This window comes from Phyllostomus discolor, chromosome 9 (assembly GCF_004126475.2).
Source record: "Phyllostomus discolor isolate MPI-MPIP mPhyDis1 chromosome 9, mPhyDis1.pri.v3, whole genome shotgun sequence".
Classification (NCBI taxonomy): domain Eukaryota; kingdom Metazoa; phylum Chordata; class Mammalia; order Chiroptera; family Phyllostomidae; genus Phyllostomus; species Phyllostomus discolor.
In genome coordinates, this window is record NC_040911.2 from 62,572,109 (window position 1) to 62,597,782 (window position 25,674).

Consider the following 25,674-nt stretch of genomic DNA (forward strand, 5'->3'; position numbering starts at 1 on the left):
AAATAGACTTCAAAAAAAGGGCTATAAAAAGAGATGCAGAAGATCACTTCAAAATACTCAAGGGAAGAATCCATCAAGGAGACAAACATCTTAAATATATATTCACCCAACATAGTTTCACCCAAATACATAAAGAAAACCTTGGAAGACTTCAAGAAAGACATTGACAGCAGCACAATTATAGTAGGGGATTTCACACCCCAGTGTCAAAAGTGGACAGATCTTCTAAAGAAAATATCAACAAAGATATTACAGCATTAAGCAATGTCCTATTTCAAATGAACTTAACAGATATATAGTCTTTCACACCCCCCCCAAAAAAGAAAAACACACATTGTTTTCAAATGCACATGGAACATTTTCAAAGATACACAGCGTGATAGGATACAAAACAAGCTTCAACAAATTCAAGAAAATTTAAATCATGTCAAGCATTTTCTCTAACAAGAGAGTGAAACTAGAAACCAACTTCAAGGATAAAACTGAAAACATTCAAATTCATTTAGATTGAATAGCATGCTATGAAATAATGTATGTGACAAGAATGAGATCAAGAAAGAAATCAATTGTAGAGCCCTGGCTGGCGTAGCTCAGTTGATTGAGCACAGGCTGTGAACCAAAGCATCGCAGGTTCAATTCCCAGTCAGGGCGCATGCCTGGGTTGCAGGCCACGTCCCCAGTGGGGCCACATGAGAGGCAACCACACATTGATGTTTCTCTCTCTCTTTCTCCCTCCATTCCCCTCTCTAAAAATAAATAAATAAAATCTTTTAAAAAATAAAGAAATAAATTGTTTCCAGAAACAATTCAAAATGAACTCAAAACAACCCACAACATATGGGACACAGCAAAGGTAGTCTTGAGAGGGAAGTTCATAGTGATACAGTCCCTAAAAAAATTAGAAACATTTCAAATAAACAACCTAACACTACACCTACAAGAAATTGAAGAACAATAAGAAATACAGCTCAGAACAAGTAAAAGGAAGGAAATAATTAAGATCACAGCAGAATTAAATGACATAGAGACTAAAAGCACAATTCTAACGACCAGTAGATCCAGCAACTGGTTCTTTCAAAAGACACACATAATTGACAAGCCTTTAATCAGACTCATCAAGAAAAAAAGACAGAGAGCCTAAACTCAAGCAGAAAGGAAAGAGATTAAAACTGACACCACAGAAATAAAAGTGTTTGTAAGAAATTACTGTGGAGAAATATATGCCAAGAAATTTGAAAACCTAAGTAAAATAGACAAATTTCTAGAAACATGTAATCTTCCAAAACTCAATGAACAATAATCAGAAATCCTGAACAGAATAATTGAAGCACAAATCAAAAATCTCCTGACAGTTTCACAGATTTCTACAGAGCACTTAAGAAAGACCAAACCCATATTCTTCACAGAGTACTCCAAATATCCAAGAAGATGGAAGACTCCCAAACTCATTTTATGAAGCCAGCATCATCTTAATCCCAAAACCAGATAAAGACACAACTAAGAAAGAAAACTTCAGGCCAATATTGCTGATGAACATAGACACTAAAATCCTCAACAAAATATTGGAAAATTTCATCCAGCAATACCATCAAAAGATCATACATCATCATGTGGGATTCATTCCAGGGATAAAAGGATAGTACAATATTTGCAGATCATAAGTGTAATACATCACATAAGCAAAAACAAAGACAAAAATTACATGATCATATCAATAGATGCAGAAAAAGCATTTGAGAAGGTACACCACCCATTTATAAAAGAAACACTCAGAAAAGTGGGTGTAGAGCAAGAATTCTTAAACATAATGAAGGCCAGATATGAGTGACCAACAGCCAATGTCATACTCAAGGAGCAAAAACTAAAACCTTACCCAATAATATTAAGAACAAAATATGGTTGTCCACTTTTATAACTTCTACTCAACATAGCATTGGAAGTCCTAGACACAGCAATCAGACAAGAAAAGGAATTAAAAAACATAACAGGAAAAGAGAAAATGAAACTGTCATTGTTTGAAGATGACATAATAGCGTCCATAGAAAATCCTATAGTCTACACCCACACACACACACACACACACACACAAAACTGCTCAACTTAATACAGGAATTTGGCTAAACAGAAGTATACAAAGTCAATATCCAAAAATCAAAGGCATTTTGTATACCAACAATGAAACACCATAAACAGAAATCAGAAAAAAATCCCATTTGATATAGCAACAAGAAAAATAAAATACCTATGAATAAACCTAACCAAAGAGGTACAATACCTGTACTGATAAAACTACACAACACTGAAGAAAGTAATTAAGAAGACAAAAACAAATGGGAACATATATCATTTTCAAGGATTGGAAGAAAAAATGTCATCAAAATGTCTATACTACACAACAGATTCAACAAAATACCTATTAAAGTACCAATGGTATAGATATAGATGATATAGATTAGATGATAGATAGATAGATAGATAGATAGATATAGATATAGATAGATGATATAGATATAGATATAGATATAGATGATATAGATATAGATTAGATATAGATATAGATATAGAACAAACACTTCATAAATTTATATGGAACCATAAACAACCCCAAATAGCTGCAGCGATTTTGAAATAGAAGAATAAAGCAGGAGGGACCACAATACTTGATATCAAACTGTATTACAAGGCAACTGTAATCAAAGCAGCCTGGTACTGGTGTGAGAATAGACACATAGACTAATGGAACAGAATGGAGAGCCCAGAAATAAATCTAAGTCTCTATGGTTGATTAATATTTGACAAAAGAGGAAGAAGCACTAAATGGAGTAAAAATAGCTTCTTTAACAAATGGTGTTGGGAGAACTGGATAGCTACATGAAAAAAACAAAACTTGAGCAACAACTTACACCATATACAAAAATAAATTCAAGGTGGATAAAAGACTTAAATATAATTTATGAAACCATTAATATCCTAGAAGAGAACATAGACAAGAAAATCTCAGATATCCCATGCCACAATATTTTCACTAGAAACTAGAGCAAGGGACATAAAGGAAAAAAAAAGAAATGGGACCTCATCAAATTAAAAAGTTTCTGCATGGCTAAAGAAAACAGCATTAAAATAAAAAGAGAGACAACCATATGGGAAAACATTTTTGCCAAAGATACCTCAAACAAGTGTTTGATCTCCAAAATATATAAAGAAGGCACACAACTCCACTCTTAGAAGACAAGCAACCCAATTTAAAAATGGGTAAAGGACTTGAATAGACACTTCCCCAAGGGGGACATTCAGAGAGTCCAGGGACATATGAAAAGATACTCAGTATCTCTAGCTATCAGAGAGATGCAAATTAAAATCACAATGAGATACCACCCCACACCATTGAGACTGGCAATCATAAACAGAGCAACAAGTTTTGGAGAGATTGTGGGGAAAAGGGAACCCTAGTGCACTGTTGGTGAGATTGCAGAATGGTATAGTCACTATGGAAAACAGCATGGAATTTCCTCATAAAACTAAAAATGGAACTGCCTTTTGACCCAGCAATTCCACTGCTAGGGTTATACCCTAAGAACACTGAAACACCAATATAAAAGAACCTGTGCATCCCAATGTTCATGGAAGCACAATTTACAATATCCAAGTGCTAGGCACAACCTAAGTGCCCATCAGTAAATGAATGGATTAAACAACTATGGTACCTTTACACAATGAAATTCTATGCAGTAGAAGGAATGGAGTTCCTACCTTTTGTAACAGCATGGGTGGACCTGGAGATCATTGTGCTAAGTGAAATAAGGCAAGCGGTGAAAGACAAATAGCATATGATCTCACTTTTAATAGGAACCTAATCAAGAAAATGAACAAGCAATCAAAATATAACCAATGACACTGAAATTGAGAACAGGCTGACAGTGACCAGAGGGGATAGAAGAGCAGATTATAGGGGAAAAGAGTGAAGGGTTTGCAGGAACAATTGTAGAGTACATATGGGCAATAACAAGGAGGTGTGGGAACAGGGGAGATAGGTGGAGAGGCTTGGGCTGCTGTGGAGCAGGGAGGCAAGGCAAAAAACTGCATTTGTACAACAATAAAAAAGTTAAAAATATTTATGATACAATTACACAATGGAACACTATGCAGCAGAAAGAATGGAGCAACAGCATGGATGGAACTGAAGAGCATTATGCTAAGTAAAATAATCCAGGCAGTGAAAGACAAACACTATATGATCCCACCTATTTGTGGAACCTAATCAACAAAATAACCAAGCAAGCAAAATATAACCAGAGACATTGAAATTAAGAGGAAACTGACAGTTACCATAGTGGAGGTTGGAAAAGTGTAATGGAGGAATAATGGGAAGGGTCCTCAAGGAAAATGTATAAAGTGCCTGTAGACAAATCAAAGAGGTGTGGGATTGAGTGTAGTAGGTATGTGGGGGAGGGAAGGAATGGAGACAACTGTACCTGAACAATTCTTTTAAAAATTTCCTTATTACCTCTCCACCTTTATTAATCTTTGCTCATTGATTTTGCATATAGTGGTTGTTGTTGCATTACTTCAATTTTATTTCTAGATCTTCATTATTTTTGTGTTTCAAATTTTACCAGTCTCCTCTCCCACTCCATTTTGCATTTCTACTGCCTTTTTTAATTTTAAATGTTATTTTTTCCACATCTTCAGGTTTTCATTCCTCACTCTCATTATCACTCTCCCTTTATCCTTTCAAAATCACTTTTCTTTCCTGAAGACATCCCTTAAGCTTTTCTTTCTTTTTTTTCCTTTTTCTCACCACCACACTAAGAGTAATCATTGCTTATTTTTTGTTGATATTACTATAATTGATCTATTTTTTCTATCTTGTTCCTGTTTTTTCACTATACCTTTTTTAAATTTTTTTAAAACCTTATACTATAAGCTTCCCTTATCTTACTCCATCCTTCCTTATTCCCTTTATTTTTATTTATGATGTAAATCATACTGTCTTTCTCTTTTTCAAATTCCTTCTATTTCCTACTTTTAGTATTTCTCCTCCATTTACCCTCTGAAAACCATTATTTTAGTTAGTCACCTCATATTCCTTTTAGCTTTCTTTTAATAGTCTTAATCTTGTTCCATCTTTATTAATATTTGCTCTTTTTTTGATAGTGTGGTTGTATGTGGGGGTTATTTTTGTGGGTATGGATTTTCACCCACAGTTGTTTGTTTTGATCTGTTAGCACCTCTACAACAACATAAAGATGTGATGGGCGCTGTGATGTTCAGTGAGCCATCCAGAGGAAAGTGCCAACAAAGAATAACCCAACTAAAACCAAAACCCAATTATAATCCAAGAGGCCACATAATTTTTATAAATGCCATCCTAAGAGTGTCAATTTCAAGAGATCAAGGAGACTGCAATACTGAGTTCCACAAATCTCCTACCATAGAAGGTCACACCATGAAGACAGGGAGTCAAAACCTAAATCTAATACTAAGAAACAAACAAGAAGACTGAGTTAAAATGGGGAGAAAAAATTCCCACCATTGAAAGGAAAAAAGGAATCCCCAGAGTTCTAAATAAAATTGAGGCAAGGAAACAATTATATATTGAGTTCAAATAATGGGTATAAGTATGTAAAAGTAGCTCAGTGAGAACTACAAGGAATTCCATGGAAGCTACAAGGAAATTATTGTGAACTACAGCAGCATGATAAAGGACATGAAAATGATGACTAGGAGCCAGTAGGAAATGAAGGATACAATATCTGAAATATAAAAATACATTAGAAGGAATTAAAAATGGGGTAGATGAAACAGAGGATCAAATCTGCAAGCTGAAAGAGAAGGTAGAAAATATTCCCAAAGAGTGAAACAAAATGAAAAAAAAACAAAGAAGGTTTAAGGGAGCTGCAAGCATGAAACATAATAATATTCATATCATAAGGATAAAAGAAGTAAAAGAAGAGGGGCAAAGTATAGAAAACCTGTTTGAAAAGTAATGACAGAAAACTTCTTTAACTTGATGAGGGGTAAAAGTCACACAAGTCCAGGAAGCACAGAGCAACCCAATCAAGATTAATCCAAAGAGGCCCACTACAAGACACATTAATTTGCAATTAATTGGCAAAATTTAAAGACAAAGAGAAAATCTTAAAGGCAGCAAAAGAGAAACAGCTAGTGACATACATGTGAGCTCTAATAAGGCCATAAGCTGATTTCTCAGCAGGAACACTTCAAGCCAGAAAAGAATGGCATGAAATATCCCAAGTAATGAAAAGCAAAGGCCTACAGCCAAGACTACTCTACTCAGCAAAGCTTTTATTTAAAATGGAAGGAAAAATAAGGAACTTGGCACACAAAAATGTTTAAAAAGAACTATTCCACCAAACCAATATTGCAGGGGACATTAAAGGGACAGCTCTAAGATGATAAAGAAAATGAGAGGGAGTGAGTAACACAGGTACAAAGGGAGTAAAAGGGCAATGAATAAGTACCTATGAACAATATTCTTAAATGTAAATGGATTAAATATTCCAATCAAAAGATGTACAGTAGCTGAATGGATAGGAAAAAAATGACCCACATATATTCTGTCTAGAAGAGACTAACCTTGAACAAAATATCTACACAGACTAAAAGTGAAAAGATAGAAAAAACATTCCAAGCAAACAGACATTTTTAAAAATGTGGGGTAACAATACTTACATCAGAAAAAGTAGATTTTGAAACAAAGACCATAAATAGAGACAAAGAAGTGCACTACATAATACTTACGGGAATAATCCATCAAGAATATATAATTCTTGTGAACTAATGTGCACCTAACACAGGAGTACCCAAATATATAAGGAAAATCCTGGAGGACTTCAAGAAACATATCAACATCAACACACACATAGTAGGAGATTTAAAATGCTATTGTCAACAAAGGGTAGATCTTCTAAGCAAAGAATCAACAATGACATTGTGGCATTGAACAATACCCTAAATCAAATGGGCTTTATTTATATATATAGAAACTTTCACTGAAAAGAAGGAAATGCACATTCTTTTCAAATGCACATGAAACATTTTCTTGATAGACCACATGGTAGGTCAAAAAACATGCCTCAAGAAAACAAGAAAGTTGAAATCACATCAAGTATCTTCTTGGATATCAACAACTTGAACTAGAAAACACCCAAAGGAAAAAACTCAAAAACATTCAAATTCATGGAGATTCAATAACATCCTATCAAATAATGAATGGGTTAAGAATGATATCAAGAAGAAGTCAAAAATATCTGGAAACAATGAAAATGAACACACAACCCAAAACCTATGGGACATAATGCAGGCATTCTTGAGAAGGAAGTTCATAGAAATGCAGGCCCACAATAAAAAAAAAAAAGAAGAAGAAAGAAAGAAAAATCTCAAACTAATGCCCTGATCCAAGACACAAAGAATTAGAGTAAACTAATTTCTGAGGTGGAGGAAGATTGTGGTGAGGTAAGAGGGAGCAGATTCCACTTCCCCCTACACATGGGAGAAGAACCTAGCTGATCTATGGAGGAATGGAACAGCCAACAGGACCCCAGCATATATGAAAATAGGAGACCAAAAATGATAGTGGACATTGAAAAACCAGAAGGTAAGGATAGTGCTTTAGGACAATAAGATCCCTAGGACCAACTCATGAAGTAGGGCAGCTGCAGCCCCAGGCCCCATGCTCACCGAGTCTGCCACAGAGTTCTTGGGAGAGAGCTGGGTCAACTTCTCCCTCCCAGACCAAACAAGGTTTGAGCAGCACCGGGAGAGATCTTGTTGCTTGAAGTCGCAGAGAGGAGAATATGGACTAAGTGGAAAACACACAGGGGAAGTGAGCATCCACAGAGTCTGTGGATGTCGACTGAGGAAAGTTGAGAGTTGGGCTGGGACAGGCCCTGAAATAGATAGTCCCCAGTTTGGTTGGAGAATTGGTCAGTGTGAGAGGCCAGGCCTCTGTAGGGAGAGGCAGGCTTGAGTAGGAGGAATTTCTCAAAAATAAAAAGTGAAAAAAAGAGACACTGTTTGTGGAATTCTCCTGCAGCAATCATTCCAACCTCCTCCCCACCCAGCCAGACAGTGCTACCAAGGTGGCACAGGAAGCCCTGTAAACCCCCAAAGCACTGGGAAGGCTGCACATCTAAAACCGTGGGGCCAGAGGCATCCTGGCTGAGCATATGAGCATGCAATCTGGGGAGAGTGCGCACTTCAAAAGGCCCCAGCCCACAGCAATAACCCCTGAGAGAGTGGGTTCTGCAGAAGGATTGGATCACACACCCAAGACGCAGAGGAGAGACACCAGGTTAGCTCTGGGGGGAGTGTGCACAGAGGCTGACTGAGTATGGATTGGGAAGGGAGAAAAGGATATCAAAATCCCTTCAACCTGCTGCAGCCACCAAGACCAGAAAAACTGCTGTGGCCAGTTTGAAACCAATAAGAGGCTTCTTTTTTTTTAAGTTATTTTTTAATTTTTATTACTTTTTTTTACTTCTCAATTCCTTTTACCTCTCTTTCCTTCTTTCTTGTTTTATTCCTTCTTCCTTTCTTTCCAACTTTACCTCTTCTACCTTCCTTCTGCTGCTTTTTTTAAAACACCCATCAGTGAGACAAAAAACCCCTGGAACTGTGAAAAGACCAGAGTTGGACCAAAAGAGGGGGCATCCCAACAGCCGAGACAGTGAGATAAACTTTATTTTGCTATTTCAGAGAATCTGCAAGTTATTGCATATTTCTATTATTATTTTTTCATTATTCTTACATCATTTATTTTAATTGTATTTTTGTATTCAACTTCTTTCTGTTTAGTCTTCTTTGCGTGGCTGGTTATACTGTATCTCTTGACAGGTTTTCCCTGTTCTCCCTTCCATAGTGTATTGCTAATTTACTGTCCTTCACTTCACTTGTGTTCCATTAACATACTACTCAAGGTCCTATACTCCCTATTCTTGTTATCCAGATCACATAGATTCTGTCATATGATTCTTGCTCTAACATTATTGTAAATAATGGCTGTTCCATACAATTGTAAATACTACACAACACCCCTCCCAAATCTTAGCCCACTTCATGGTTTCCTGAATTCCATTACTGTAGTCATTAACTTTATTCTCTCACACACTACAGCTATTTACTATCTTTTATGGTTACCTTACTTCAGAATCTGACCTCCCACAAACCCACTGTTTTCTATATCCAACTCACAACCTTTCCTTCCCCAACAAGTCTTATCTTCTTTCCAAGCATTTAAAAATGGATAGATGGGTGGGATATAACAGATAACACTACACATAGCCAAAGGCTCTCCTGTCTCTTCTCTACCAGTTTCCACTGTAAATATTATAGAATACTCTCCTGTTGTCTTAAACTATTTTGCCTCTCCCCTACAACTGATCACAAAAAAGAGTAGGTTGAAGCTGTGAACACCAGGATACCTACTGGAAGAGGAAACCCACCAACAAAGGAACCACCAACAGATAACAACAGAACAAGGTGGAGGAGGGCCTGGAAATGACACATAACTTAATCCAGGACCTATCCGGAAATGCAACTAATTAGGGAGAAACTAACCAGTACAAACAACTGAACAAGAGCAAGAGAGAATCCTCAAAACCTTCTACAGATGGAAGAACCAGCTTCAACACAACCTGCCCTCACCAGCACAACAAAAAACAAGAATTGGTGGACAGAGTGACCCTCGGTTAACAAGCTGATGGGAAGAACCCACCAAAAAAGACCCAATAACAATCAAAACCAAAACAAAAACTCAGAGCCAACTTAAATGACAGCCCAAGACCAGTGAGCTTCAAAGATCAAGGAGGCAGCACCACTGATTTTCACTGGTATTTTAACACAGATATTCATACCATAAACTCAGAAAGACAGAACGGATCAATTTAAGAAGCTGGGGCTAACAAGAATGGTCTCACAAACAATGGGAAGACAAAGAAACAATCTGCAAATGAAAGAAAAAGAGCGAGCCTGACAAGGAATGCCAAATGAAATAGAGGCAGCTCAACTATCAGATATTGAATTCAAAGCAATGGTTATCAGGAAGTTCAATCAGATCACAGTGAATTACCAGAAACTACAGAGAAACTACAATGGTCTCACTGCAAACTACATCAACATGAAAAAGGAAGTAGAAACTATCAACAAGGGCCAAGATCAAATGAAGAACACAATTTCTGAGTTGAAGAACAATATTTCTGAACTGAAGAACACTGTACAAGGAATCTGTATGGCAGGATTCATGAAGCAGAAGATCAGATCAGTGATCTAGAGTTCAAAGCAGGAAAAAAAAAAACACACAGAAAGAGCAAGAAAAGGAGAAGAGGCTCAGAAAGAATGAAGAAGTATTAAGAGAAATGCAAGGCAATATGAAAGGAAATAATATCCGTATGATAGTGATACCAGAAGGAGAATAAGAAGAACAAGGGATAGAAAACCTATTTGAAAAAGTAATGATGGAAAACTTCCCTAATCTGATGAGGAAAAAAGTCACAGAAATTCAGGAAACACAGAGAATCCCAATCAAGAGAAATCCAAAGAGGCCCATTTCAAGACACATGATAATTAAAATGGCAAAATTCCAAGACAAAGAGAGAATCTTAAGTAATGTAAAAGGGAGCTTAAATAAAGATAGCATCTGCTTTCTGAATGGAAACAGTACAAGCCAGAAGAGAATGGCAAGAAATATTCCAAGTAATGAAAACCAGAGGCATGCAACCAAGGCTACTTTACCCAGCAAGGATCTCAATAAAGAAAGAAGGGCAAATAATGAACTTCGCAAACAAAATAAGTCTAAAAGAATATACCTCCACCACACCAGCTCTGCAAGAGATGCTAAAGGGACTGCTTTAAGGAAAGGGAGGAAAAGGGTGGGGGGCACAAGAATGAAAATGGCAATGAATAAGTCCCTATCAGGGGGCTAAGATGGCGTCAGAATAGGAAGGAGCAGATTTGGCTTTCCTCTGCTCAGGAGAGAAAACCCTGAATGATCTATGGAACAGAGATGCAAGCAGCCAACACATTTCAGCATTTTTGAAAATAGGGGACCAAGTATTGTGGCAGAACTGAAAGACCAAAGAAAGGACCCTAAGAAGTGTGCTGCAACAAGGTAGGGTCCCGGGACCAGCGTGTGGTCCTGGGGATGCAGCCCCAGGCCCAGGGCTGCTGCTGGGTTGGCCATAGGGTTCGTGGGAGAGAGCCAGGTCAACTGCTCCCTCCCCAGGCAAACAAGGTCTGAGCGGCTCTGGGAGGAGTCCAGGTGCTGGCAAACACACGGGGGTTGTGAGCACCTTTGGAGGTGGTGGACACCACAGAGGCTAAGTCTCGCAATGGATCTGGACCCCCACGGTCACAGTCACCAGTCTGGCTGGAGCATTTGGAAGTGGGAGAAGCCAGGCCACTGTGGGGAGCAAGCGGCAGGCTTGAACAGGAGGAATTTCTCAAGAGGAAGGAGTGAATAGACACAGACACTGTTTGGGGAATTCTCCTAAAGTGATCAGTGGCTCCAGCCTCCCTGCTACCCAGCCATGGGTGTGCTGGCACACGGGCACATAGGCGCACGGGCACTCGGGCATGTGTGCAGGGAGAGCACCCCTGCACCCCAGTCCACAGCAGTAACCCTGGGGAAAGACCTGATTCCCACACCCAGGGCACAAGGCTGAGGAGCCAGTGAGAACTCCTCTGGCAGAGAAAGAAAAGCCAAACTAATCATCATTCAGCCTGACCCAGCCAGCAAGAGCAGAAAACCCGGTTTGGCCACTTTGAAACCAAGAGACTTTTTAATTTGATTATATTTTTATTTTTTAACAATTTGTAATTTTGTATTTTATTGTTTTTATTCTCTTTTGGTTTTTCCCTCACTTACCTGATTTCTTATTTTATTCCTTCCTCCTTTCTGTCCTCCAATATTATCTCTTCTTCCTTCCTTCATCTGCCTTTTCTATTTTTACTTTGTAAAATTTTTTCTAAACACCCACAAGTGAGACCAAATCCTGGATCTGTGAAAAGACCAAAGTTGAACCCAAAAAAGGGGCATCACAACAGCTGGGACAGTGAGATAAATGTCACTCTGCTATTAGAGAGAACCTGCAAGTTATTGCATATTTGTATTATTATTATTTTTCCAGTATTCCTACATCTTTTTTAATAGTATTTTTATATCCTTCTTCTTTTTGTATAGTCTGTTTTGCTAGTCTGACAGCTTTCCCCTGATATCACTTTCCATGGTGCATTGCTAATCTACTGTCCTTTAACTCACCTGTGTCCGATTAGCACACTACTCCAGGTTCTGTACTCCCTATTCTTGTTACCTAGATCTCATAGACTCTGTCAAATGATTGTTGCCATAATATTATTGTAAATAACTGCTGTTCCATGCAAATGTAATTACTTCACAACACCCCCCCACCCCCGGATCTTAGCTCATTTCAAAGTTTCCTGAACTCTATTACTGTAGTGGTTAACTCTACTCTCTCACACACTACACATATTTACTATCCTTTACTCTCACCTTACCCCAGAATCTGACCTCCCACAACCTCCCTGCTTTATAGATCCAACTCACAATCCTTCCTTCCCCAACAAGAGTCTTATCTTCTTTTCATCCTTTCTAAAAATCAGCTAGCTGGGTGGAAGATCATGGTCAACACTATACATAGTCAAAGGATCTCCTATCTCTTCCCTACTTGCTACTACTGTAAATATCATAGAATTCTCTGTTGCCGTCTTAAACCATTTTGCCTTCCCCTTCCAACTGATGGAAAAAAGAATAGGTGGAGGAGGTGAACACCAGGATACCCACTGGAAGAGGAAACCCAACAACATAGCAACCACTAACAGATAACAACAGAGGAAAATGAAGGAGGGAGTAGGAACCACACAAACCTCAATCCAGGACCTATCTGGAAATACAACTAAACAGTAGAGATAGTACCCAATACAAACAACTGAACAAAATTCTTTAAGCCTTATACACACAGAAGCACCAGCTTCAACACAACCTGCCCTCACCAGCACAACAAAATACAGGAGGTAGTGGAGAGAGTGACCCTCATTTAACTAGCTGGTGGGAAGGAACCACCAAAGAAAGACCCAACATCAATCAAAACCCAAAGATGTACACAGAGCCAATATAAATGACAGCCCAAGATGAGTGAGCTTGGGAGATCAAGGAAACAGCACCACTGAAACTCACTGCTATTCTATGAAAGAAGTTCACAACATAAACCCAGGGAGCTGGAACAGATCAATATAAGAAGCTGAAGCGAACAAGAAGAGTCTCACAAACAGTGGGAAGACAAAGAAACAATCCCCAAATGAAAGGGAAGGAGGAAACCTCAGAAAGAATGCTAAATGAAATAGAGGCAATTCAACAATCAGATATTGAATTCAAAGCAATGATTGTCAGGAAGCTCAATGAGCTCACAATGAGCTACCAGAAACTACAGGGAAGCTACAATGAACTCACTGAAAACTACATCAGCATAAAAAAGGAAATAGAAACTCTCAACAAGGGCCAAGAGGAAATGAAGAATACAATTTCTGAAATGAAGAACACAGTAGAAGGAATGAAAAGCAGGATCAATGAAGCAGAAGATCGGATCAGTGAGCTAGAGGGCAAAGTGGAAGAAAACACCCAGAAAGAGCAAGAAAAGGAAAAAAGGCTCAGAAAGAATGAAGCGGGATTAAGAGAAATGCAAGAAAATATGAAGCATAATAATATCCATATAATAGGGATACCAGAAGGGGAAGAAGAAGAACAAGGGATAGAAAACCTATTTGAAAAAGTAATGATGGAAAACTTCCCGAATTTGATGAGAGAAAAAGTCAAATAATCCGGAAACACAGAGAGTCCCAATCAAGAGGAACCCAAAGAGACTCACCTCAAGACACATCATAAACAAAATGGCAAAATTTCAAGACAAAGAGAGAATCTTAAGGGCTGCGAGGGAGAAACAGGAAGTAACATACAAGGGAGCCCCAATAAGGCTAACAGCTGACTTCTCAATGGAAACACTCCAAGCCAGAAGAGAATGGCAAGAAATAATCCAAGTAATGAGAATCAGAGGCCTGCAACCAAGGTACCTTACCCAGCAAGGCTCTCAATCAAGATAGAAGGCCAAATAAGAAGCTTCTCAGACAAAAGAAGTCTAAAAGAATACACCTCTACTAAACCAGCTCTGTAAGAGATGCTAAAGGGACTGCTTTAAGGAAAGAAAGGAAAAGAGAGAGTGAGAGAGGAACACATGTACAGAAAAGGCAATGAATAAGTACCTATCAATAATAACTTTAAATGTAAATGGATTAAAAGCTCCAATCAAAAGACATAGAATAGCTGATTGGATAAGAAAACATGACCCACACATATGCTGCCTACAAGAGACGCACCTCACAATAAAAGACCTACACAGGCTAAAAGTGAAGGGCTGCAAACAAATCTTCCAAGCAAATGGACAGGAAAAAAAAGCCAGGGTAGCAATACTCATATCTGACAAAATAGACTTCCAAAAAAGGACCATAAAGAGAGACCCAAAAGGTCATTTCATAATACTCAAGGGAAATCCACTGAGAAGACATAAATATTGTAAATATATATGCACACAACAAAGGAGCACCCAAATACATAAAGAAAATCTTAGAGGACTTCAAGAAAGACATTGACAGCAACACAATTATTGTGGGGGTTTTTAACACCCCATTATCAAAAATGGAAAGATCTTCCTAATAAAATATCAACAAAGATATTGTTGCATTGAACAATACCCTAGATGAAATGGACTTCACTGACATATACAGAACCCTCCATCCCAAAGAAGATAAATACACATTCTTTTCAAATGTACATGAAACATTTTCAAAGATTGATCACATGATAGGACACAAAACAAGCCTCAACAATTTCAAAAAAAATGAAATCATACCAAGCATTTTCTCAGATCACAAGGGACTGAAACTAGAAACCAACCCCAAGGGAAAAAACCCAAAACACTCAAATTCATGGAGATTAAATGGCATGCTATTAAACAATAAATGGGTTAAGAATGATATTAGGGAAGAAATCAAAAGGTTTCTGGAAACAAATGAAAACGAACTCACAACAACCAAAAACTTATGGGACACAGCCAAGACAATCCTGAGAGGGAAGTTCATAGAGATACAGGCCCACCTAAAAAAGTTAGAAACATTTCAAACAAACAGCCTAACCCTATGTCTACAAGAACTTGAGGAACAACAACAAAAAGAGCCCAGAGCCAGCAGAAGTAAGGAAACAACCAAGGTCAGAGCAGAATTAAATGACATAGAGACTAAAAGCACAATTCTAAAGATCAATGAATCCAAGAGCTGGTTCTTTGAAAAGATAAACAAAATCGACAAGCCGTTAAGCAGACTCATCAAGAAAAAAAGAGAGAAAACCCAGATAAACACAATCAGAAATGAAGGAGGAGAGATTACAACAGGTACCACAGAAATACAAAGAACTGTAAGAAATTACTGCAAACAACTGTATGCCAACAAATTTGAAAACCTAGGTAAAATGGACAAATTTCTAGAAAAACAGAATCTTCCAAAACTCAATGAAAAAGAAGCAGAAATCATGAACAGACCAATAATAGGAAAAGAAATTGAAGCAGTAATCCAAAAACTCCCAACACACAAAAGCCCTGGACCAGATGGTTTCATGGGAGAATTTTACAAAGCATTTAAGAAAGATCTAACCCCTATCCTTCACAGACAATTCCAAAATATCCAAAAAGATGGAGCACTCCCAAACTCTTTTTATGAGGCCAACATCATCCTAATTCCAAAACCAGATAAAGACACAACAAAGAAAGGAAACTTCAGGCGAATATCACTGATGAACATTGACGCTAAAATCCTCAACAAGATACTGGCAAACTGCATCCAACAGTACATTAAGAAGATCATACACCATGACCAAGTGTGATTCATTCCAGGGATGCAAGGATGGTACAATATTTGCAAATCAGTAAATGTAATACATCACACAAACAAAAGCAAAGACAAAAACCACATGATCATATCAATAGATGCAGAAAAAGCATTTGATAAGGTACAGCACCCATTTATGATGAAAACACTAGGCAAAGTCGGAATGGAGGGAGCATTCCTCAACATAATAAAGGCCATATATGAGAAATGTACAGCCAACGTGATACTCAATGGGCAAAAATTAAAATCTTTTCCACTAAGAACAGGAACAAAACAAGGATGTCCACTTTCACCACTTCTATTCAACATAGTACTGGAAGTTTTAGCCACAGCAATCAGACAAGAAAAAGAAATAAAAGGAATCCAAATTGGAAAGGAGGAAACAAAACTGTCACTGTTTGCAGATAACATGGTAGTGTACATAGAAAATCCTGTAGACTCCATCAAAAAACTGCTTGACCTAATAAATGAATTTGGCAAAACAGTGGGATACAAAGTCAATATCTGGAAATCAAAGGCATTCCTGTACACCAACAATGAAACAGCAGAAGCAGAAATCAAGAAAAAAATCCCATTTGAAATAGCAAAAAGAAAAATAAAATACCTAGGAGTAACCCTAACCAAAGAGGTAAAAGACCTGTATTCAGAAAACTACATAACACTCAGGAAGGAAATCCAGGAAGACACAAACAAAAGGAAACATATACCATGTTCATGAATTGGAAGAATTAATATCATCAAAATGTCCATACTACCCTAAGCAATTTACACATTCAATGCAATACCTATTAAAGTACCAATGGCTTATTTCACAGACATAGAACAAGCACTTCAACAATTTATATGGAACCATAAATGACCCCGAATAGCTTCTACAATTTTGAGAAAGAAGAGTAAAGTAGGAGGGATCACAATACCTAACACTAAACTATACTACAAGGCCACTGTAATCAAAACAGCTTGGTGCTGGCATAGAAACAGGCACATGGACCAATGGAAGAGAACAGAGAGCCCAGAAATAAACCCAAGTCTCTATGGTCAATTAATATTTTACAAAGGAGGTAGCAACATAAAATGGAGTAAAAATAGCCTCTTTAACAAATGGTGTTGGGAGAACTGGACAGCCACGTGCAAAAAAAATGAAACTCGAGCACCAACTTACACCTTATACAAAAATAAATTCAAGGTGGATAAAGGACTTAAATATAAACCCTGACACCATTAAAGTCCTAGAAGAGAATGTAGGCTGGAAAATCTCAGATATTTTATGCAGAACTTTTTTAGTGACATATCTCCTAGAGCAAGGGATATAAAGGAAAGAATAAACAAATGGGACCTCATCAAAATAAGAAGCTTTTGCACAGATAAAGGAAACAGTATCAAAATAAAAAGAGAACCAACTGTATGGGAAAACATATTTGCCAATGATACCTCAAAGTTTTAATCTCCAAAATATATAAAGAACTTACATGACTCCACTCTAAGAAGACAAGTAACCCAATTGAAAAATGGGCAAAGGACTTGAACAGACACTTCTCCAAGGAGGACATACAGAAAATCCAAAGACACAGGAAACGATGTTCAATATCGCTAGCTATTAGAGAGATGCAGATTAAAATCACAATGAGATGCCACTTTATACCGGTCAGAATATCCGTCATAAACAAAGCAACAAACAACATGTGTTGCAGAGGTTGTGAAGAAAAGGAAATCCTAGTGCCCCATTAATGGGAATGCAGACTGGTCCAGGCACTCTGGAAAACAGTATGGAATTTCCTCAGAAAACTAAAAATGGATCTGCCTTTTGACCCAGCAATTCCACTGCTAGGATTGTATCCTAAGAACCTTGGAACACTAATCCAAAACAACCAATGCACCCCAATGTTCATGGCAGCACACTTTACCACAGCCAAGTGTTGGAAGCAACCTAGGTGCCCATCAATAAATGAATGGATCAAAAAACTATGGTACATTTACACAATGGAATTCTATGTAGCAGAAAGAATGAAAGATCTCCTATCTTTTGTGCCAGCATGGATGGAACTGGAAAGCATTATGCTAAGCTAAATAAACCAGGTGGTAAAAGACAAATACTATATGATTTCACCTTTAACAGGGACCTAATCAACAAAACAAGCAAACAAGCAAAATATAACCATAGTCACTGAAAGAGAGAAGAGGCTTACAGTGACCAGAGGGGAGAGGGGAGGGAATTTTAGGGGAAAGAGGGAAGGGTTTACAGGAACAAATATAAAGAACACATGGACAAAACTAGGAGGAATAGGTTTGGAAATGGAGGGAGCTGGGGAGGGCTGGGGGATGTGCTCAGATGGGAGTAAAAGTCGTAAAACTGTCCTTGAACAACAATTGAAATAAAATACAATTTTAAAAATAGGAACAAACAAACAAAAAGAATTAGAGTAAATATAACAAATAATACCCCAAGCGAATAGAAGGAAAGAAATAAGATCAGAGCATAATTAAATGGCATATAGACTAAAAACACAATTCGAAGGATCAATATCCAGGATCTTGTCCTTTGAAGAGATAAATCAAATTAACAAGCCTTTAACCTGACTCATCAAGATAAAAAGAAAGGGAACCCAAATCAATAAAATCAGAAATGAAAGAGAAGTAACAACTGATATCACAGAAATACAAAGGATTGAAGGAAATTAGCATAAACAAATATATGCCATGAAATGTGACTATCTGGGTGAAAAAGATAAATTTGTAGAAGTGCACAATGTTCCCAAACTGAATCAAGAAGAAGAAAGCCTGTATAGACCAATAACAACTAGTGATATTGAAGCAATAATATAAAAAAATCTCATGGCACACAAAAGCCACGGACCAGATGGTCTAAAAGGCAAACTGAATTTATAATGGAATTTTCTCAGAAAAGGAAAAATGGATCTCAGTTTGTTCTCTATTTTCAGTGACTTCAGTATAATTCAGCAAACACTTAATGAATTTGTAATTCTAATCATTCTCAAACTATTTCAAAAAAATGTAAGAAAGGAAAGACTTCTAACCTATTTAAATGATGCCAATATTATCCCAATTTCAAACCATGTAAAGAAACAACAGAGAAATAAAAATATGAGCCAATATCTCTGATAAACATAGCTGTTAAATTCCTCAACAAAATATTGGCAACCTTGATCGAGCAACACATTGGAATATCATACAACATAATCAAGTGGAATTCATCTCAGGGATGCAAGGATGGTGTAATAGTTGCAAATCAATAAATTTAGTATACCACATAAACAAAATGAAAGACAAAACACACATGATCATACCAATACATGCTGAAAAAGTACTTCATGAACTATTGTGCCCATTTATGACAAAATACTCAGCAATGTGGGAATAGAAGATCCATAACAGAGCATAATAAAGACCATATACAGAATACGTACAGCCAACATCATACTCAGTGGACAAAAACTAAAAGCATTTCCCTTAAGATCAGGAAAAAAGGGTGTCCACTTTCACCACCTTTAAATAGTATGGGATCTCCTAGTCACAGTGATAAGACAAGAAAAAGAAATAAAAGACATTTAAATTGGAAAAAAGAAAGTAAAATCATCATTATTTTTAGATGACATGACAGTGTACATAGAAATCCCCATAGCTTTCATCAAAAAATACTTGACCTAATATGTGAATTTGGCAAAACAGCAGGTTACAAACTCAATATTCAGAAATCCAAGGAATTTTTACAACACTAAAACATCAGAATCAGAAATTAAGAAATATCTCATTTACTATAGCAACAAGAAAAATAAAGTATGTAGCAATGACCTTAATCAAGGAAGTAAAAGACCTGTACTTGGAAAACTACAGAACACTAAAGTAAAATATTAGAAACATACAAATAAATGGAAGCATATCATTGAATGAAATAAAATGTCCTTACTACCCAAAGGAATTTATATATTCATCACAATTCCTAATAAATAATCAATGGCATATTTTACAGATTTAGAAAAAATATTTTGAAAATTTGTATGGAACAAAAAATGACCCAGCAATTGTGAGAGAGAAGAACAAAGTAGGAGGGATCACAATACCTAATATTAAACTACACTACAAGGCCACTGTAAACTAAGCAGTCTGGTACTGACATAAGAACAGACACATAGATCAATGCAACAGCATAGAGTACCCAAGTCTCTATGCTCAGTTAATATTTTACAAAGCAGGATAAGCATAAAATGAAATAAAGGTAGCCTCTTCAATAAAAGAGGCCAATTTTTGGAGCTGGACTGATATATCCAAAATAAATGAAAATAGGTCACCAACTTACACCATACACAACAATAAGTTCAAAATGTATAAAAGAATTAAATATAAGTTGTGACACTGTAAAAGTCCTAGAGGAGACTATAACCAGCAAAATTTCATATATCCCACATAGCAATATTTTTGCCAATATATCTCCTAAGGCAAGGGAAGTAAAGGAAAAAAATAAATAAATGGGACTACTTCAAACTAAAAAAAAAAAACTTCTGTGTGGCTAAAGAAACCATCATCAAAATGAAAAGGGAAACAGCAGTATGGGAAAACACACTTGCTAATGATACATTAGAGAAGGTTTTGATTTCCAAAATATATAAAAATCCCATATTACTCAACACCAGGAAGACAAACTATCCAATCAAAAAATGGACAAAGGACTTGAACAGACACTTCTCCCGGGAGGACATACAAAAGGTGCAGAGGCATATGAAAGGATGCTCAGCATCACTATCTATCAGGTAAATGCAATTTGAAACCCCAGTGAGATACTACTTCACACTAGTCAGAATCTCCATCATTAATAAATCAACAAACGTGCTGGTGAGGATGAGGAGCAAAGCGAGACCTAGTGAACTGTTAGTGGGAATGCAGAATGGTGCCACCACTGTGGAAATCTGTACTGGATTTTCTTTAAAAACTAAAAATGGAAATGCCTTTTGACCCAGCAACTCCACTGCTGGGAATATAACCTAAAAATCTTGAGTCACCAATTCAAAACAACCTATCCCCCAATGTTCATAGCAGCATTATTTACAGTAGCCAAATGCTAGAAATGACCTAAGTGCCCTTCAGTAAATGTTTTGATTAAAAAAGCTATAGTACATTTACACAATGGAACACTACACAGCAGAAAGAAAGGAGAACTGTTACCTTTGCAATAGTATGGGTGAAACTGGACTATTATGTTAAATGAAGTAAGTCAGTCAGTGAAAGACAAACACCATATAATTTCACCTGCAAATGGAATGTAATTAACAAAATAAAATAATGAACAAAATAAAATCACAGGCATGGAAATTTGGAGCAGACTGAAAGTTACCAGACAGGAGGGGGGAAGGGGACAATCACAGAAATAAGGGGTAGGGACTAGACAGGAAACATATGTGAGTGACCTACAGACGTGGATAATAGTGTGGAGATTGATTGTGAGATTGTGGGTGTTCATAGCAGTGAGAAGTAATGGGGGAAAAGCAGTACAACTGTAATAGAACAACAATAAAATATCAAATAAATATATAAATAAGTAGGACTATTCAAACTAAAACAAAAAACTGTTATACATCAAAAAAAGTGAAACAAACACCTACAGAATGAGAAAATATTTGTAAAGCATATATCTGATCAAGGGTTAATATCCAAAGTATAAAACAATAACAACAAAAACACCCCAAATAACCCAATTTTTTAAATGGGCAATTGACTTGAATTGACATTTTTCAAAAAAAAAATAAAAGAAGAAAAGCCAACAATTGCATAAAGTTTCTCTACCTCACACAAGGAACATGTACATTAAAACCACAATAAAATATCTGATTCCTGTTAGTATGACCATCATAAAAAGAGAGGGGGAGATATCCTGGCAAGGATTTGGAAGAAGGGGAAACTTTGTGTACTGTACTTAGTGAGATCATAAACTGATGAAACCATAAGGGAAAACAGTCTGTAAGTTGCCCAAAAAGTTAAAAATAGAACTACCTTATGATCCAGAAATTCCAACTCTGGTAATATATCTGAAGGAAACGATATTACTATGTCAAGAAATATCTGAACTCCCATAATTATAACAGTATCATTTATCATATCCAAGACATAGAAATAACCTATCAGCACATGGACACTGAAGTACTTCATTAGACAATGAAGTAGTAAAAAGGGAAGCTAATCTTCACTCTCCAAAATAAAATGTATTTGAACATTCATATATTGTCCATTTGGGACTATCATCTAAATTTCTGTTAACAGATTATCATGCTCTAAAACATTTGTTTGAAGCTGGAAATGAAAACAGCTTTCAGGAAAAAAAATCTCATTTTTCCATCTGGTGACTCTCCCTATATATGAAGACAAGGTGCTTGGAAGTAATTACCAAGAGATCAAAGTTTTAAAACTCAGCCTTCTCCCAGAAATCTTGACTTTAACATCTTACAAATTTAAAAACAAGAATTGCCATTTCCATTTTACAGATGAATGCATGAAGTCAGAAATCAATTAAGAAAGTATAATTATAGTCCAATCCCCTTGCCATAATGTGTTAAATTAAAAAGGAAGTGGCCACATTTGACTAGTCCAGTCTTTGTGTGGGTAGCTCCTTTGTCCACAACATTGGAGGATCCTACCTCAAAACCTTTACAATATGCTGGCAGCTCTATGCAACCTTTTCCCACCTTCCTTACCTGTCTGGTCTCACCTCCTCTCCCCAGGTTTCACACTTGCCACCATATGCCAAGTAGACCCCTCCCATAGGGGCTTTGCACACTATCTTTCCCATTTCTCAGGAACTCTCTTCATACATTTTTTTAGTCAATTCATTCACCTCCATTTATTCTTAGTTCAAGTGTCACTTTACTAGTGGGTCTTTCCTGACAACTCTATTTCAAACTGCAACCAGCTATCTGTACCCCCAATCTCCTTGCCATACTCAATTATTTTACACAGTACATATTCCTTCATATAATATATATTATATAATGATTGTTCATTTTGGTGTTATATCTTAGGGTTTCCCTGGAAGTAGAAAATAAGATGAATACTTAGTTATAGTCATTTATCTGGAAAGTGATTCCAGGAATCAGGAGTAAAAAAGGAAAGAGAGGGAGACAGGAAAAAGGAAACACCAGTTAAATGATCATGGTCAAGGTCACTGCTGAAGACAACAGAAATTTAATAAAGCTTGGATTTCTGTGATAAGAATAATGAATACCTGAAGGAGGAGAGGCATCAATATTAATCTACAGGCTTCCATTCCCCATGGGTTGTTCAAGCCACTGCAGTTACTCACATACTTTCTCTTCTAAACAACCCTCCACAGAGAAAGCATTCCACAAAGTAAGTGAAGAGACATTCAGCAATCCCTTGTAGAGAGATACTCCCTGGAAGAGTAGAGATAATGCTCACTTGGACTGTTGTCCCCAAATGCAGCTGCAATCAGGTGTTGGCTGAGGAGATTTATTGCTAAATTTCTTATCATCTTAAGTTCTCTATTTGAATGTTAAGATTGTCCAAGGCAGACATTTTGCCTTTTCTGGGGTGATAACCCAGGCCGCTAGCACAGCATCTGGCACATAGTAGCTGTTTAATTAATATTTTTTAATGGACTACAATACCGTTTTAATGCATGTAACTAGAGTAACAATATTTGTATCAAAATGTTAAGGGTGAGCCAGGGTAGCAAGTCACCACAGCCAGATGCCCTTGAATAGTGTAAATTCAGATCCTGAAAGGACCCAGTTATCAGGGAGCCAATGGTTTGGACATTGAAAACTGGGGCTGAAGTTGATCTGATTCCAGCTTTCTTCCAGGCTGTGGCACTTGGGTAGATTTCACCCCTTTCGGGGCAGATGGGGGACACATCTGTCAACTGCAGACTGAAAAAAATAATGCTGTTAATAATTATTAGTTCATCTATAAATCAGTTTACCTTTTAAACTATATAGATGTTAGCCTTTAACTAAGCATTTTCAAAATTGCCTTTGAACCTTTTCTTTCAGACAATAAGCCTTTTTTAAACACACAATAAATTGCAAGGAAGAAATGTCACACATTGAACCACCCTTTTCTTTGATCATTGCTATTTTATACTTCTATTCAATTATATTAACATATGGATTTATTATTTTGCAATTTTGGTTGTTTCTCTGTACCACTATAGATCTTACTCTAACTCAAACACAAAAATGTTCTTTTCAGTGTTTCCAATGTTAGAAAAGAAAGGGGAGAAACTCAAGCCTACTTACAGTCACTACATTATAAGAGGGATCCGATTCATTTTTGGAGGAAAGGTTTTTGTAATAGGGAAATGTGAGCATCTCAGTTGGCAAATGTTTTCACTGAATTATAGACATCTTCAAAGAAAGAGAAATTCCCCAAACTATTTAAAATCTTCATAACAGACCTCCCACAAACGATAGCTTCTTTAAAGTAGAAATTCCCCTAAAGATGTACAAATCTTAAAAAAAAAAAAAAAAAAAAGAGTACTCCTCTGATGATTAGAACCTTACCAAACTCCATCTGGATTTGAGTTCCAATAATAAGGGTCAAAACCTTGTCCATACCTAGTAAAAAATATTGTAAGAAAGCACATTTTTAGTATTTCCAGATGTAGACAGAACATTTTTCGTTTTGAAATACAATGAGAAAAATTCTAATGCTATTTTGGAAAAAAATACCTAGGCCAGAGAAGGCAAAGAAAGTTATTTGAAAGTGGTCAGACCAAAGACGCTTTAAAGCAGGTGAAATTGAATTCAGTATTAAAAGTGTGATGTATCCTGTACCCTCTACTAACTTTATCATTTTATAAAGCTAATTTTCACTGGTTAGAATACTAATATAAGGAAAACATCGTTTTTGAGGTTGAGTTCACCTATAACATGAAGAGTAAATAAGCTGAGAGACAATGAAAATAAAAATGTGACACTTGAACATAAACAAGGGCAAAAAAGTATTAAAAAGCCATTTTCTGTACAAAGACATAAATGCAAACTCACAGACATGCACACTTACACCTCTATTCTCTGTTGGCAATTTGGTCAGTGATGTACACATTTTGCAAAGGCATTAACAGAAAACAGCAGCTCCATCTTGCTGCCTTTCTGCACATAAGATTTATGTCTTCATTGAACTCTCTTGATTATCTATGAGAAAGTGTATAGAAGTCTCACTCCTCCACCAACTATCCACAGCCCCATCCCCATACACATACCTCAAACACTCACCCCATGTAGCATGCTGATCCTGGCACCTCCTTGCTCCAAAACGCTCCTCAAACAGATATAATTGTAAGTATGTAGAAGAAAAAGGTGGCTGTGTGTAAACATTTTCATTTGCATTATATAATTATACAATAATAGTTTAGTATGTACATCACCATTATGCTTTCATGTTGTTTTAGTGTGTTTTGTTGTTGGAGTTTGTGGTTTTAGGTTTTTGTTTTTGGGTTTTTATTCTGTTTGTTGGTATTGTTCTGTTTTCAGGATTCTTTAATTCATAATCTCCTTCACAAAACTAAAAACTCCATAAGGGCAGGAATCATGAATGTAAATCATTCACTTATTCATCTATCCATCCACCCACCTACCCATTACTTTATTTATTCTTTTGTTGTTGTTTTTGTTCCCACTACTTTCCCAGACCTACTTTCCTCAAGTCTGTAATTTTCCAGACCACTCTAAAGGCATCACC